The sequence below is a fragment of the Mesocricetus auratus genome, unplaced genomic scaffold (genome assembly GCF_017639785.1).
Source record: "Mesocricetus auratus isolate SY011 unplaced genomic scaffold, BCM_Maur_2.0 Super-Scaffold_100023, whole genome shotgun sequence".
NCBI lineage: Eukaryota > Metazoa > Chordata > Mammalia > Rodentia > Cricetidae > Mesocricetus > Mesocricetus auratus.
Genome location: NW_024429204.1, coordinates 23,617,769 through 23,632,923, shown reverse-complemented (window position 1 = coordinate 23,632,923; position 15,155 = coordinate 23,617,769). Strand labels below are relative to the sequence as shown.

The 15,155-nt window shown below is 40.9% G+C and overlaps 1 long non-coding RNA gene across 1 annotated transcript in view; it reads left to right on the top strand.

Moving 5' to 3' along the window:
- The window catches only part of LOC110342556, a 95,062-nt gene that overhangs the window by 5,814 nt on the left and 74,093 nt on the right, over positions 1-15,155 (top strand). Inside the window, exons 3-4 of the long non-coding RNA XR_002384661.2 lie at positions 5,043-5,127; positions 7,059-7,149. This is a non-coding gene — a long non-coding RNA (uncharacterized LOC110342556). The remainder of the gene's footprint in view (positions 1-5,042; positions 5,128-7,058; positions 7,150-15,155) is intronic.

Genomic DNA, 15,155 nt, shown 5'->3' with positions numbered 1-15,155 from the left:
AGATGCCTGAATCAGAATATGGCAGAAACCTGACAAATGTTTAAAAGATGAAGGTGACTTGAGTGATATTAACTAAGGCTGTGTGGGACTCAGGAGGTGGCTCAGTCAGTGTTGAAGGCACTTGTCATGCAGGTTTGAGGACCTGAATTTCAGTCCCCTGAGTCTATACAGAGCTGGGAATGGTAACATGCATGATTAATGCCAGTGTTCCTACAATGAAATAGGAGATGGACATAGTATAATCCTAGGGGTTTGCAGGCTATTAGTCTGACACACCTACGGGTGAGCTACAGGGTGTAAACTTCCAAACTGAGTGGAAGGGAAAGGACAATACTTAAAGTTGTCCTCTGATCTCTGCAAGCATTTTGCAGCATGTGTGCGCACACACGCACACACACACACACACACACACACGCACACACACACACACGCGCACACACACACTCACACACTTGAACATGTATATACTGTACATGCATATGCAACATGCACACATTAACATACATGTACACCATAAATAAACGAATACATTTTCTTAATGTGTAAGGAACATCTGGATGCACGGCATTGTCTTTTGTCAAACAGACAGTTGTAACGCTCTGGTGTTTGGTCACAAAACAAAAACAACCACTTGGAAAGTTCTCCTAGGTAGAGAATTTTAATGCTATTGTTTTCTGTAAACCCTGAAATCAAGAACTAGACGTCCAGTAAATAAAGTAAGAAGGTTTTTAAAAATTCTAACCATTGGGAAAATGTGGATGTTCTTTGATATACACTTGAGAGCAATAATAAATTAAAAATATAAAAGAAATCTAAAAATAAGTGAACAGACAATTGATTGCTACTGAATCTATTGGGTACAAATGTACAACAGAGAAACTTATAGTGTAAGAATGTCTTTTCTGTACTTTTCCTATGTATTAATATTACATTTGGAGATTTTTTGATATTATAATATAATTATAACCATTCTTCTCTCTCTTTCCTTCCTCTAAATCTTCCCATCCATCCCTCCCCACTCTCCTTTAAATTCATGGCCTCTTATTTCACTAATTGTTGTTGCATGAAGATATGTGTATGCATATATGCACATATATGTATATGTACATATACTTACATACACATATATTCCTAAATATTACCTGTATAGTTGGTATCATGTTAGTGGTGTGTGTATTTTCAGGGCTGATAAGTTGGTATTGGATAACCACCGGTGTGCTATTCCTTGGGAAAGAATACCCCTCCTACTCCCATCATTTCTCATTGCCTATAGTGCTTTGTACAGGATGGAGACATGGAGTGTTCTCTGTCCATGTTGGAAGTCCATTGGTGTCATCCTTGCTCATCTCGCATTTCATCGGCCAAGTTGGTGAGGGTTTATGGATGCAGCTTCTGATATTATTAGAAAAAAACATCTCATAGCAAGTAAACGGATGATTGCAATTGAGACTCAGAGAATAAGTTCCAAAGCAAAACGGGAGGAAACACAAGAGAACAGATGCTCGCCAACAGTGAGAGCTCTGACACAGACACAGAGGAAATGGCAGCGAGGACCAAGGCTGCTCTCCACAAAGGCCAATGAATAAAATTAGCCATAGCAATCTTGCTGAAAGGCGCCACGGAGGAGGAGTGCTGTTTTGGGGGAAGTGGAGCAACTTCCATTGAAGCACTGCCCGTCTGCATTTTGGAGTTCTGCCCAATACACCACCACTGTGAAATTGTTCCCAATAGCAACCACCAAATCCAGGGCATTGATAGACTAATAGATGCTATCTAAGACAATGCAGGAGAACTTCCCATGTTCTGAGATAGAAATATTGTTAGATGACTTGCAGCCTTTTCTTTTTCTTCCTTTCCATTCCTTGTCTTGTCTTTTGTTTTCTTTCCTTTCCCTTTCTTGCCACAAGGCAGTTCATGCGTAGTGGTTAACTGAGTTAACCTCAGTTAGCTCTGGGGTCTCATGAGTGATATATGGTTGAGACATATTCATTTCTCCTGTTTCTGGAGCCTTCCTGTAAAATCGTCTCTTGTCTCTTTGCCAAAATGAAAACAAACAAGTAAACAACAGCAACAAGAGAAACAAACAAAAACCTAGAACACAGAGAGTCAGGTTCTGGTCTTGCAGGAGACATTAGAACTGGACTCGACTCCACGGGGTTCAGTGACCTCTATCTCTGTGTATCAGACACAGTTGAACATAAATTATCTAGTAAATGGCTCTTGCTATTACCCTGACTGCCAGAGTCACATAGCCAATGAACAGCAAAAGAGGATTTAAGGAGCCAGTGCCATTATTTCCTAAATGGGCAAGGATGCTGCCTCTCCTGTATCCCGCTCACACTGCTGCTGTCCAATCACCACTCTGCACCTTTGTATTTCCTCGGTGGCCCAGGACCTGTGGTATTGCATTATGGACTCATTGAAGGCTAGGAGAGGGCACAGATGAGTGAAGAGACGACTCACACCTGCCCCTTCCCCAGCTGCACTGTTTTCCCTTCAGCTGCCATCCCTGCTGTTATATAAAAGGAATGCTACCCAAATGCTTCCACCATGAGTTTCCTCTTAAAGAATAAATAAAAGAATGAGGCGTTCTGTTTTCCTTTGTTCCCTTGCAGCACCTATCTTAAGAACTTGTGCTTAAACCATGACTCACTAATTCTTGGAGCGAAGTACAAGGAAGTTAACAGATAGAATGCTTCTGTGAGATGTGGGCTTGAGCCTGTGTGGGAAAGATTGGACTGGAATTGTTAAGTCAAAGTTTCATTCAAAACCCAACAATCCACCCCACCCTGCCCCTTCCCCAACAGTTCCCAACACGACTCTTGTTGCAGGAGCCCCATTTTCTGTCTTGCCTGGCTGTCAAATATTCAGACAAGTGATATCTAGCTCCTCTGTAAGTAGCTGCTTGCAGAATTGCTAAGATTTATAATTATTAACTGAATCATTGGCCTGTTGTTCAGTAGGCAGTAGGATTGTAGAAGAGTTATTTACAGAACAAAGGCAGAAGGGAGGTAGTTTAAATACAGTGAAGGGTAAATAAGCTTGGAAAGTACCTAGTTTTGCAGACTTCAGTGCAATGAACTTTCAACTAAACACACTGCATTTTAATTCTCTCCATCCAGAAGCTCCGACTGTTGGTGGAAAATATCCTATAGAATAATGAGATTCCAGTTCTTGGTATATCGCGAAACATTCTCAGAACTCACTTTCTAGAAAGTGACCCACTTGGGCAACCCCTACTTTCCCACCTCTTCCAGCCCCAGTACTGTGGTTGTCTAGAATTTTCTCGGTGTAATTCACTGGCACTAGGGAGTTGCATGAATGTAAGTGAGTCAACCTGCTGGCTACTGAGATCTACAAGTTGGATGCTTAGGTGCCCAGGATGTTTGCTTTGGAAGGAACTCATCCAAAGAATTTCTTTTCTTTGCATGAGACAATGAGGAGTGGGAAGTCATTCTGGGTGTGACTGTTTATCTCTTTTCTTTCATAGTCATTGCTTAATTCCTGTGAAAATGTAAGTCCTGGAGCAATGAAATCTTTAGAACATCAGCTAGAAGGACCCCAGAGAGGAGGACAAAACTCCGGTTGCCTCTGCCTCTCATGTCTGTCAAGGAAAGACTTTCTGCAGACTCCTATGTAGAGTGGAAATTAATGTTGCTACCCAGTAGTCCCTGTTTATCAAACTGATGTCACTCATATAGTTCAGTGCTCACCCTTCTGATTCAAGACTCAACAGTACCACTTGGCCATCATCAGGACGTCATCAGGACCATCAATCACCATTAAAAACTGGCCACCAAGGTTACATATAAGTACCCAAGTAGCACAATAGCCAAGTGAAAATAGTTAAGATACAATTCTTATACATAGCAAGATGGTTAGTGTGTCTTATTCAGTGGCTCAAGACTATCAGGGAACGAAGCCAGCCAATTCTGATGTAATTCTCCTTTCCTTTCATTCATGGTCTCAGAATGGCCAATTTCCCATGACCAGCTGAACTGAAATTCAGGAAGCAAAGAGAGGCCCGAGAAAATAGTGTGTACCTTCTCAGGTGGGCCTTCCCTCATTGTAGAGAAGGCTTTCAGAGTGAGAATCCAGCATCTGCAGCTTGTCTATGTAATATTAAAGAGGGAAGACAGGAATGGTTTGTAAACTACTGGCTATTGTGATATAAAACCTGTCACTTAGCAGAAACCCAGAGTTGCCTCCCAAAAAGCCTACTGGGAACCTCTTGAGGGATTTCCCACCCTCCTCATAACACGCCTTGTCACTGTTAATGGATTTTATGACAAGTCAAACATAAAGAACAAGAGTTAGGAAAAGCAAAAGCTTGTTTAGTTGTAGAACACCTGTCTGTCACTGAATTTTAAGATGTAGAAGAAAAGGGATGATGTCTGCCATGTTCGTTATGGCACCTGGCCACCCAGCACAAGACTGATGTGAACTAACAACACCTTTAAGTATAACTGAAGATTTTTAAGAATGGGAAGTGCTGCGTTGGATAAGAGAGAGAGTCATTCTCTTTTTATGAGTGTATGTTAACACATACATTGAGTGTGTATGATGTATTAAACTTGATTGTCTCATTTCTATGATGCTATTCAAGGCACGATTAAGATTTTTCTCTGCTTTACATTGTACTGAGTCTTTAAGCTACAGCTCTGCATTTGTGTTTCTCGTGTCCTCCTTTTACAGATGGTACTTCAAGCCTTAGATAGTGGTCCTTCAAGCTTACCATTCTCCATAAAAGTTTGAGAAGATGATAAGAGCCATACTCTTTTATTTGGAAGTGAGCATCTGTGCTTTGGACAACTTTCTTCCTTCCGCTGTCTCCACCCCCTTTCTCCTTTGGTTCATTGTTTATAATCCTAAAATAAGTACATAACGTGTCTTTGTTCCCCTTTCAAGATTGATAAAACTATTCTTTATTTTAATATGTAGAACTTCAAAATGGGTGGCAAATTGCAATCACTAGATAGAATTTGGTTAAAGGGAGAAAAATCTGGATTAACAAGTAATAATCTGTCCTTCCATTATTTTAGGAGGAAGGAAGAAAAAGGGACATAGAAGTTGTTCCCAGGGGCACCTGTGTGACTTTGCTGAAGCTGCCTTTGATTATATGACCAGGTGGGTATGTGTGTCCCTGTGGGGTGGGTTTTAGGAAGCCTAGGACAGACTTTGTTTTCCAAAGGCTAGCGCCAATGACAACTCCCATCTCGTAGACATTTTACGTATTTTTACTTTCAAGACTAGGACATAAAATATGTTATGTGCTCTCTCCTTTTTGTTATCCCAGAGTGCTTGCTTATAGAATCTAGCCCTAAATTATAACTGTTTGAGACACAACGGACAGGCTCTCTGACACTCCCAGCAACAACTAGGATTGAGCTAACCATTGTCCAAAGAACTATCTTGATGCGAATTTTCAGTCCTAGTCCCCATTCTCAAGCTGATGCCACACCAAGTAGACGTTCTTTGTGAAGCATGCTTAAAGTTGAAGTCTTATGAATGAAATAAATAATTATTGTTTTACATTGCCATTTTTGCGTGGCTATCACACAGCAGTAGGTAATTGAAAGGAATCCTAAGGACATGAAACATCCATATCACACTTTCTTAGCCAAAACAGTGAAGCAGATATTTGTATTTTCAAATGCACTATTTGTTTTGCATTTTTCATCTCAGTCACTCTCAAACTCAACTCAATGTACAACATATAGCTTGTGCATACACTGTAGACTGTCAAAATGGTGACTCGAGGCACTTGTGAAAGTCATTAGAGAACATGGGTTAGAGTCTTGGCATAATGGCATTTCTTTTTCATCGAAGAAGGCTTCATAAAGGAAACAAAGATCATTTGCAAGTATCTGGATAAAATTATCATAAATTTTGAGAGAATTATTAAATTTATGACTTATTTATCTGTCCTCCCATACATCCATCTATCTGTTTCTAGTTCTCTTCTTAACGGAAAACCTAGGAGGAGTCAGCTCGACTAGTAATATTTTTGTGCAGAGGAGGGAAGAGAAAACTCTTAGTTTTAGAACATTGGCTAAAGGTAGACAACAGAATCACAGCATACACTATCATATGCTATCAAGTTCCAAAGTGAGGAGTCAGACGGGGAAAAGAGGAAGAGGCCATGGACATGAAGCCCAATGACTCAACATCCAGGAAATAAGTAAAAAGGGATTATAGTTAAGTCACTAATTCTACAAAGATTTAGTGTGTGTAACCAGTATGCACTCCTAACCCTGTATTATAGACAGAGTGTTTCATAGTGCTAGAATTTGATTCCCTACCTTAACAGAGTTTACATTTAGTAGGGGAAACAGAAAGCATACATATAAACTCATAAAATTGAGTCTAAGAAAGTCTAGTAAGAGCTTTGAAGATATAAGGGTAAGGTGAGAGATGAAAGCTGTCTTTGTCTTAGTAGACTGAATTAAGGAACAACCAGTGTGTACCTATTTGAGGTAAAGTTCAAGAGACAAGCAGCCCGAGGAAGGTAGTGAGCTGTGCTACGCAGGCGCAGAGGCCTTACACAAATTCCAGTATTGCACGAGCAGGGCAAATTTACGGACAGGACCGAGAGCAGACGAAGCCGGCGTGGGTAGTGAATTGTTTGTCTATCCATTGCTCCCCTGACCACCATTCATCATTGCATCTGCTCACTTCTCCACTAGTGTCGCACGACTCCGACACAACAACGCCTGTCCTACACAGAACAGCCACAGAAATGAAAAACTCAACAATCTTTGTACTGAGGGACTCCTTGTCGGTTCTCAGAGACACGCGAGCTGGCAGGTGACTGAATGCATGCATTTTTGGTACAGAAGGCGCAGCGCAGTTTGACGACTGGACCTGACGTCACCGCCATGCTCTGTAGCTGAGCTTCAGCGCTTTGTCGTCTCTCCTTAATCAGGGAAGCGTTATGTATGACCTGCTTTTTTTTTTCCACACTCATTTCCTCAGTGGAGTAACAGTTTATAGCAAATGCTCACAATTTTAGGTTTCTTTAATTAGAGTATTGGAAATTGGTGTTATTTTAATTTCAGTTATCCCGGGAGATGTTCCTTCGAGAGAATGAACTGCAGATGAAGTAACGCACGTGAAAGCACTTCATACAGCTTGCACTGCCATCCAGATGTGAGTTATATATAGTCTTTTATAAGGGGGCATTGCTTCCTGTGTTAGCGCAAATTCGGAGTCACTTCTGGACTGATGCTTCGAAAGCCATTTTGTACTGTGTTTAAAATGAAATTAACCCATAGTTGGTGATTAACCGCTGGTCCCTCACAGACTGAGATGGAATAGGTAAGAGACCAAGACATGATATAGTAGATGTTGTGTGGCTACTAATTGTGATGGTTCATATACAGTTTGTCACCCTAAGGGAACTCTCTCAGTAATTTAGACATGTGCAGAGAGATCACTATTCTCTACCCTAGGAATGAGAAGTATATGACTTACGGATAGAAGACCATTCTTTTGGGAGCAAGATGCAAAATTATCAGAGGGTAGGTTATCTAATGAGTTTAAAATATCCTTAGTTATTTTATGTGTTCTTTTATTTTATTTTTTACCATTTAGGTTTAAAGTCACATGTTGACCCAATGTTGTGCTTAGTCTTGATCTTCCTGCAGAGAAGGTGACTCTAAATTAAGAGCCACAAACACTTGTGTCAGCCTACAGACTAGCAATGAATTCATACAGAGGAGCCAGTATAATCTAGGTCCTAATTCTTATGTCATGGCACCATGGGCTAGTTTTCTAATCACCCCATGGCTAATTAATGTGTTTATTTGCGAAAGCAAATAACCATCAGTGTCTATTGAAAAGAGTTAAAATCTATTTAAGATAGTTAAAAGACTAAGCAAATTTATCCACATGAAATACTTAGAACAGGACTTAACAATGGCCCAGGACACACTAGCTAATATGTGTCTCCTTGGTTCAGTCTCCCACTGGGTCGTGGAAGCTGGAGAACAAAGGTTCTGCCCTATTGAAATGCTGTTTCTCTTTATATTTGCATAGTGGGTCTACTGGGTGAGCAATCTGTCTGGATACGGGACTGGACGAGGGAGGCAGATGATATAAAAATATAAAGATGATGAGTAGTATCTCCACTTGATATCTTTAAAAATTCAAAATTAGGGCAAACATTTCATGTTGAACATACTGTGCTCAATTAGTGAAGGGTTTATGAGCGAAACTTCATTAATCATTTTGTAAAGTCATCGCTTGCTCAAGAAACATAATCAAACATGATAATCCCTCTAACTAAAGGGGACACATGTATGACATTGATTTTAAATAAGTTGATGAGTTTGTTCATCAAGAAAACCTGGAAATTAAACTGATAGTACATTCCTATTTGGATATATATTAAATATTTAAAGTTAAAATGATGTTGATTTTTGTCACCTACATCTAGACATCAACATTTCCCAGTGATGTTAGTATTCTGGGGGTGGGCATTAACTATTAAAAATACATACCAAAAACATGTACATGTGGCAGACATGTTTGTCTTGGCTCTTATCTCAAACAGCTTTGTCTGAGTCTGGTATCTATAGTTCCTGAAATAAGTTCTGGCACAGAGGCTCTTTGGTTCATATGTGTGGAAGGGAGTGGGAATGCTAGGAGTCTAGAGCCATTTTCTTTCTGTCTTCTGAACTTCTTTTCTTTGTTATTTAATCCAATAGCTGCTTCCCAGAATGGCACCAGAAAATGTTAGGACAGTATTTACTAAGCAAAAAAGTGGATTTTCCTCAGTTTGAATCATGACTCAATTCATAACATGCTACTAAGTGAAGTGTTCATGGAGCGCTGTAGATACTGGCATCGTGATGGCTCAGCGTCCGCCTACGCTGCTCTGAGCTGTTGCGAGGCATCCCTTCCATTTGAGAAACACGTTAAAGGGCACCTCAGAGTCTGAATCTCATTTTTGCTACTTACTAAGCAGATGATTAGGTGCGAGTGACTTTAAAACCAAGAGCCTCTTCTTCATTTGTGATAGGAAGATGACAATAGTAACTGCCCAAACTAAACTATGTTGAAGGCTCACAGTTACAAAATGTGATACAAGGATGCTGGTGATCAAATGGGGTCAGTCTAGGATACCTGCCAGGTACCAACATCTCAAGCTTTGCTTCACCTCTCTCTTGCTGGATGCCCTGGGCCCCAACTTTCACTGGGAATCCCAAGTGAGTTGCTTCCTCTTCTGAGTATCTGGCATGCTGGGAGCTGGGGAGGATCCAAGCCTTTGAAGAGCTCAGTGAGAGTGCATCAGCAGCTGCATTCTCAAACACTTTTCCCCAGCCCTCTTCTGGCCCGCTTGTAGCCCTTTGGTCTCTGATGATGGTACTTGCATCCAACTGGCACTCATCCACATTCTAGCCTTTCCGGGGAGGACAGTGGCCTCATTGTTGAAGTTAGAGACCCATGGGACCCAGAGCTCATGTCCTCAGGCTACCTGTGGCATTTTGTTCCCAGGATATTTTCCCATCCTCTGCGATAGTTTCACCGGCACGTGGGACCAGAGGTAAGAAAGTGCTGGGCAAAGGGCCACTATGAATGTAAGCCACAGGGGACAGATGAACTATGTCAATCAATCCTCTTGGATAGGGGTTTCCTTAGCAAAAGAAGCATATGAAATGGTTCTTGACTTTCACCTACATGGGCTCTCTTCACCCATGTTGACTCAAGAATGTCACAGTCTTAGCATGTAACAGGCCAATTGTTCTGCTTAATAAAGAATGTAAAGTAATATGAATTCTAATGGGAAGCCATTCTGGATATGCCTGTCATCCTGTAATTACACGTAATTGCCATTCACTAAACATATACCTTATTCTGCTTGCTTCTCAGATTGTTTCACATTTTCATAAGAACACTTTGAACAATGAGTTAACATGCCTGGTTTGCAAGTTTTTTAAAAAAAAGAACCATACTATTAAGATGAGTTAAGTAATTCCACTCAAAGCATCCAACTCATAATGGTGGCTTTTCAACCAGAGCTTAAGTTTGTCTCATTCTGAAGCCAAGTTCCATGCTTCCCACATTACCTGTTCACAACCACGTTCCCATTCATAATTATAGTTCACATTTCCTTTCCGGGATGTTTACATTATCTGGCTTTGTTGTAAACACTCCACTTGTTGCTGGTATCACTTAGCCCTTGTAGCAACTCTGTGGGGAAAGCATATTGCTGCCCTGTTTTCTGGAAGAGAACACTGAGGAATGGTTACTTTTTTCAAGACTGGGTGTCACTCTGCCTTGTAGACCTGGTACTGTAATCAAGGAACGCTCTGTCCTCTCTTGGTGACCCATGCTCTTTAAATGTCATTGCTTCTAAAACAATTATCACAAGAGAAAAAGCACCTTCCCCTCTGTATATCTGGGACATTGGAAAAGTCTACTTGCCTACATTATAACATCTATATCTTGAATGGGATCTGGATCTGGGCATCATGGATACTAGCCGAGTGTTTGATATACTCCTTTAGGGCAGGTTGCAGAAGCAGGCGAGTCACTCTTTATTTGTTTTGTGCTTAGCACCCCCCCCCCGTGTGTACTGAGCATGTGTGTAACAAATTCCAAAAACAAGGAGGTCCTGAAGCTTGGGCTATACTGCTCTTTTGTGTTATTCTGGCTTCTCCCTTTAGTGTCGAGATTAGCTCTTTGACTTGTCTTGACCTTCAGTATATGCTTGGTCTGTCCTCTTGTCCCTTGTTGTCCATCGTAGATTCTCAGGCAGTGTGTGTATGTGTGTGTGTGTGTGTGTGGAGTGCTTGGACTTCTTTTCAATGTAGCATAACTTATCTGACATGGCCTTATTAACTAGATATATCTTATATCCAACTCTTGCTGGTCACATGCTATTAGTATAACACTCAAGAGATAAATCAACAGCTGTTTTCAAATGCCGCTCCTTCTATTTCTGCATATAAAGTATGCACATTCTTTTATTGTCTGCACTGTGAACTACACTTAAGAACTCTTAGTTCCTCTAACAAAGTTGTCCCTGAGATCAGGTACAGTTTGCCTGTTTATCACAGCCACCACAGGGAACAGCGTAGAAATAGATGCATACCCATAAGAGAGGCAAGAAAAGATACAGGGAGGATATGGTCATTTATGCACCACTGTGTGTGCCAGGAATTTGCTGGTATATCATCTTGTTTAATTCTGATTAGCTGAGATGTCACAATCATAATCAATTCCATGTTTAGAGAAGATGAAGACATAGCCAAGTTATGTGCACTAAATCAACTCAAAATGGTGCAGCCCATCAGAGTGTATGACTTCAAAATCAATGTCTTTACCACAAAATCTCCACATCTGCCAGTCCCAGGTGCTTATATGCATGTGTTTTGTCACACGACACCTCTTTCTAAAGGTTTTTAATAACAGGTTTTTTTTTTGACCTAGAAGTTGGTTGAAGGTCACAAGGTTGTTTCTCAGAATTACATTGTGCAATTGTACCACATTTCGAATATTGACTGTGACCAAAATTTCAGATAACTTCATTCTTTCCTAATATATGTACCTGGAATATGGCAAGTTTGCACTGAGCTTAAAGACAGGTAATAAAATATCAAAGAACTCTGCACATGAATGAAACTCACTGTGAATGCTCAGCTGAGGATCCACATTGGGAGGAGGTACTCAACTGTACACATGCATAGACTAAGTGCTGTGAATCTTGAACATGTTTCCCATGACTAACCAACAAAGTCATAGATTTTTCAGAAAGTTGGTCAGCTTTAATTACCGCCAGAGAGAAGTGTGCATGGAGTCTAAAGAGACAATATAAGAAGAGTGGGCATTTTCCCCCTAAAGCAAGTCCTGAACTATTTAAATCCTTCCCTTTTAACTTAACATATGGTACATCCACTACCTCCTCCTTTAGCCTGTTTATAATCGAAGGAAAAAATGTAATTTGTAAAGGTCTGTGTACTTTTCCACTTGTGCATTTTGTATTATGGTCAGTCCTTCGAATTCTACATAAAACCTCCCTCCACAGCTATTTCCCTAGGCTGGCCTCAGATAACCTTATTGCTGACTCAGACTTCTCTGTGCATCACTGGACATTTTAAAAATAAAACTCTTGTTTCAAGACCTCTAATCTTTCTGTTAAGAAGAATGCCAAAATAAGAGCTCATAGGATTAACATCTTTAAATTAAAAATAAAAGTCTCAATGATTTTCTGTTTTATCTGAAAGTAATGTGTACCATATTACCCAGAGTCCTGTGAGACTCCTTCAGGATGAAATGCTTACTAGACATCTAATTCTTTTCTGGTTTTTAATGTGCACGGTTAAGATTTATCTGTGAAAGAAGCAAAGACTAGGTATCTTTTGCGGGCACTGCATCATAGCACATACTATGGGGTACTTGGTTACTGTAGAAAAAAATAATACTCAATTTGAAATTCTCAGTTAGTTATACTGGGAAGACATGATTTCACAAAGATAAAAAAGTGGCCATCACAAGTTCCAAAGAGCTCTGTGTTAGTGGAAATTGAAATTGTCACTTGACAGACAGAAATTTTGAGAAGAAGCACAAAGACAATGTTGGCTGATATGACAGCAAATGGTGGACTCAACAGGGTGTCCAATCTGCAGGCTGTGGGACACATGCACTTTAGGATAGTTACAGGTGTGGCCCAGCATAAAACCGTACATTTTAAATACCAGGAGATTTTAAAATATTATGTGGTTCTCAAGTGTAAAGTCTGTATGTGACAACTCCATGTTGCAATGTTAAAAGGACTGGATCACCTTCAAGTGCACTGGAAAATGCCGAAGGATGACTTAATGACAGCAGAATCTTCTTAAATGAGGACGAGGAGGTCAAAGTGGTCCAAACTTTGTTCATCAACCACTTAAATCTTGGTGTGCTTCTTCCTACCCGATCACACAGCAGGTAAATTAATGTATCTCCCGTCAGCCTGAAAAGTGGGCTCTAGGAAGTGGAGATAGTAAGATTATCCACATTTTAGCATCATTGTGAGGAATTAAATAAGACAATTTGATACAGCAGTTTGGCTGCTCAACTATTAGATCATTCTGGCAAGCAATGGGCCATGACAATGACAAGTAGGTGAATTTGGGGAATTTGCTGCCAACAATTTTATTTTCGAAAGGAATGCTTCTGCTAAAAGAGAGCTTTTGCATCAAAATTTGTTAGCATCAGGCCCCTGCCACCCTGCCTCTACACCTCCCGTAAGGTGAATGCTGCCCTGCTTATCCATTTCTCCTCTAAGCCCAGTTTATACACCACTCAGTTTGATACACATATAGTGTCAGCTAGTCCTTCAGAGTGACGAGGTGTCGGAGGCCTCCCTTAAGTATGTGTGTGGGGGATGGGGGGTTGAACAGAATTACAGACATGGCTATGCCAAATATGCGAGGTTTCCAGGTTTGTCACAGTTTTCTGCTTCATTTGTGCAATTGTAGCGTTCTCTTATACTCTCCTTCATCAGCCACACGTCCTAAGTATCCCTCACCATACCAGTGAGTCACTTCTGGTACCATTTAAGCTAGGATTTTACCTGAGCTGCCTGTATACCTGCCCCCCCACCCGCGGTGCTGATGGGGGCTGGGCTAACTTTAACCACTTGAAATACCAGATGCAGAGCATGGGCTTCTGAATCCCTTCAAACAAGAACCAATTACTCTGTGAAGTGGTCTCCTAATTTCTGTTTTCCAACTAACACGCCTCGCCTAGGAAGGCATTTTTTAAAAATGTGTTGTGTCTACTACTGTTTTCAAAACAGAAAGAACAATGCCAGGCAAACCATGGTTACCTGATAAATGTGATGTAAATGAATGGACGTGGTGAATGAGTCAACTTACCCCCTTTAAGGGTTAGATTAGGTCTAACACAGTCTGTTTATGTGCATGTAGTTACTGATATTCTCTAAATTGCAGGTGAGTGAGAGTAGGAAGCGCCTGGCATGCCTTTCTCTCTCTTTCATCCAATACAAACCCATTAAACTTACTCTCAGCCGGTCTCGCAGGGGTCTGAACAGATCAGATGCCAGCTAGTTTAAATTAGATGTGATAGACAATTTTGCGCATTCATTTTTTCTTCCGTGAATACATTGGAGGTGATCTCTCCATTCTGTGCACCTTATGGAGCCATGGGGACATCTATAAAGCAGCGAACAGAGAGAAAATGTACAAAGCACTGCAACACTAGCCTGTGTTTGTAAAATGTGCACCACTCAAAGCCCCCATCAGCGGCATCTGGATTATTCCGAAAATGTTGAGTCCCGGGATTCACTCTATGATTTGCTAATTCAGAACTGAGCAAATGGCCATTTGCCTTTTAACAAAATCTCCAGATGAATCTTCGTTATTTCCCATTTAAACATTGAGTTTTTTGTTGTTGTTGTTTCGATTTTTTTATTATTATTACCTTCAGGTTCTTTACCAACACAATTAAAATGTTGCCTGAGAGATAACAAGAGGGATGGTCACAGTGTGATAAGGGTGTTTACAAAGTGAACCCCAGCAATTACTGGACAAGAACTCCCCCAAATAGGCGAAGGGCATTGGCATTCTGCTTATCATTGCACTGGGGTACCTAATTTAATGACACCCCTATCTATCATCAGCCCTCAGAAAGTGGCTTTTGCATGAATGGCAGTGGTGAAGATGACGGTGTCTTTTGAACTCTCTGTGACATCCAGCACAGAGGAAGTGAGCCTTCCTCCTTGAGACAACAGATGCAGGTCAAGCCATGAATTTCTTTCTGTGTCTTGCCAAAAGGAAGAAGGATTTCCTTCCTGTGCTAGCTTCCCCTCCCATTCAGTGTCCACAGTCAAGAGAAGGCACATAAACATATACATTATGTTTGTACGTCAGACCGTGTGTTAATGGCCACATTTCCTGTCCAATGAAACTGTCAGACCCTCTGCTATTAAATGCCTCTCTGCCCCCAGACTGCAATTCTTTCACTGTCTCTAGAGGAAAGTAGGGTGCCGGGGGTGGGGGGAGGAGGTCTCATCTTATATTGTTAGCCTTTAGTTATCTCCTTTCAACCTAATCCCACAGTGGTTCATCGGAGGCAAAGGGGAGTTCTTGCGAAACTACACAAAGCTTGAAGAGATAGATGGTGGCCTAACTACAATATAAACATTT